Here is a 2,920-nt window from a genome sequence, read left to right as displayed (position 1 = left end):
TTATCGGCCAAGAGGGTCAAGAGAGACTGAAAACAAACTGACAACATAAGGTGCTGCTACCTGCTCTTTGCAACCTCCCCCCAATCATGTCCTGTTTCCCAGCAATAATGTAAAGTACGGATGCCTGGTTGCAACAAACTGTACAGAATGCAGCCTAATGACACTTGTGAGTAAATTAGTCAAACCAGTAGAACTGCTAATGTTACACAAAGCTAGAGTTACACTGAAATGAAAATCATATTAAATGCAAAGATAAAATCATGACGGTGCTAGGTTGCTAATTTTAGCAAAACAAACATGTTAGCTTTAGATGCTAACACATCCAGAAGGAAAAAACACCACATCTGAATCAAATCTGAGTCCTTTGGCTGCTTTTAACATTCTCCATGTCAAAAACCCAAAGCAATGTTAACCCTGGTTTTTTGCTCTTTCTTTGTCCCACTCTCTCTAGATACCACCATGCCCTGGGAGGGTCCCATTTGTCATCTCGCCATGGTCACCATGGTGATATGAAGCCAGTCTGAAACATTGACACTCACACGAACAGGTTCACACACAGACTGTCAGTTGTTGACTGATACAGCCAGCCAGCTCGACAGGCAGGTGTATGTAATGGACAGGTGTAAGCATGTGGGGCGGCCGGGGGCGGGCCCCCACACCCCCCCTTCAGCTTTCTCACCTCCCTACTCTGTCTGTGGCTCCAAGACCACTGGTTCCTACTGAAGATGTAAAAATACCTCACCAATCCACTACCTGGCCACGTTAATAGTCACACCTGTACAACTGTATACAGTTCAGTGCAACAATTCCACCTTAACATCAACATGCCTCTATATTTGTGTCCTGCCCTGCTACATACACAAGAGGCTCAGACTAGTAGGAACACCTCTAAATATAATGTAGTCCAGTACAACACCACCTTTAACTATGACCTCAATAATAAACATATAATTGAATGTATACATTTGTGACAATTTCACCTGAAAGAAGGTTTGTATTGAGGTTATGGAAGCACACTGCATTCACCAAATCAAAAACATAAAAAAGGGAGACCTTCTCTCTCAGTTTAACAATTGATCCCATTCTGCTGTTATTTTCATGGTCACTTTACAGCTGAAAACCTCCAGCACGAGCCACAGCCATGGCTCACCACCACTTTATCTCCAGCAGCCTAGTCAAAAACCAGTATTCTGATTATTTTCTCTCTCAGTACTTACTTTACTTTAATTTATAATAAAAGCACTTGTGATTTTCCTGAATCAATAATTTGCATTCAGGGTCCAGCTTCTCTCTCTCATTACTCGGCGAGAGAGAAGCTGGACCATAATGACCATTAGGTACATTATCCTAAATTTTCTCACTCTGGTATTTGAAGCTGTAATTAGCGTATTTCCTACCTAACAAACATTCCTTTAAGCTTTGTAATTAAATGCCATCGGACAAAGCCACAGTTGCAACAAAAACTCTTCAGGGTTAACAACTCAGACTGCATCTGTTATGGCTGTTCCTGAATAACTTCATTTTGTGAAGTTGAGTAAAGACAACAACTTAACATCAAATTGGTAACATTTTATTTCCCAAATCTGTCATACAACTGACTTATGGGGAAAAATAGGTCTTAATGGTAACAAATGAAAGTCACATTTTATAAAATAATGTCAAAACAAATCTGCATATTAAAATAACATGCACAATACAACATGCATCAAAAACATGGGAACATTAAAATGGAAAAAAAGGACAGCTGAATAAAAAAAATCAATTTCCACAAGAGGAACCGCCGTCACGTTCTCCTTCAGTAGAACATCTTGGCTGAGAGGACAAAAGTTCTAGTCACTAATTTGTACATGTGTTAATATGCCATGTAGATGTGATGTACTGTATACTGTACAGTATTACAAGAGAAAATTGTGAGTAATCTGAATATGCCCTTGTTATTGTGATAGATTGAATGGTTTTTGAAGGAACCGGCACATTCCAGAGAGAGTGCTGCCTCACTTGCCAACAGACTCCCATTGTAAAATCGGGTCTGAAAATCTTCTGAAGCAAAAGTTATGGCTATTTGTACATCTCCACTGTTCCTTCATCTTATGGAATATCCTCATAAAGGGGATCAATCCGTTTGTTGAAGCCTCCTGTTGATTTTGTGAAGCCCATGTTTCACTAATGAAATGCATTTGTTTAGTAGTGTATTTGAGAACAAACCCCACAAACCTCCATTTAGTTGGCGACGAATCTCCTGGCATTCCCGGATTTGTTCCGCGACGTCTCTGGCGATGGCGTCAAAGCCGTCGCGGAGTTGAATCGCCTCCCTCGTCATTTCCATTGTTACGTTTCTTCCATTGTTCCTGTCCCCTGCCCCGGCCATCCGGTGGCCAGCTCTCCAAAACCTCTGGCCACCTCTTCCAACCCTCTGACCACCTCCTCACTCCTGCTGGCCGCATCGTTAATTGTATCCATTTTCTCTTGCTTTTTTCTTTCGGAAAGCTGTGTAAAAGAAAGTATTGTAATGACCCCCGGCGTGGAGGAGAGAGACTACCTATACTTTGAGCAGCTAAACTAGCTAGCAGGGCGCTAGCACCTATGCTGTCAATTAGTGCCTACTCCAGGTCCCATACACCGCACGACTCTGGATAGCGCTTAGGCGTGTCCTTCACAATGACCACCATGCAACTTTGTCTTTCTAGTCATTTATTTAGAACACAGAACCGCTACACACATCACATTCCCAACAGGGTCAGTTTTACACATACGGCTTAGACTTACGGTTCAACAACACAGCACTCAACCAGCTAGCAAAACATTAACACATACAAGTCATCAAGATAAACACAACAGGGTAACACATTAGAACATTTTAACACACTTTAACAACTGTTCGCGGAACTCATCATTGAACTCCCATGATGCCCCCCATGCA

General features: G+C 41.8%; 1 protein-coding gene across 1 annotated transcript in view; it reads left to right on the top strand.

Moving 5' to 3' along the window:
• usp44 (ubiquitin specific peptidase 44) overlaps nt 1–2,920 on the top strand; it is a 14,635-nt gene that overhangs the window by 5,464 nt on the left and 6,251 nt on the right. The gene's annotated exons all lie outside the window — the stretch shown is intronic.

This window comes from Monopterus albus, unplaced genomic scaffold, assembly GCF_001952655.1.
Source record: "Monopterus albus unplaced genomic scaffold, M_albus_1.0 scaffold136.1, whole genome shotgun sequence".
In the NCBI taxonomy this organism is placed as follows: Eukaryota; Metazoa; Chordata; class Actinopteri; order Synbranchiformes; family Synbranchidae; genus Monopterus; species Monopterus albus.
This window is presented reverse-complemented; position numbering and strand designations above follow the sequence as displayed.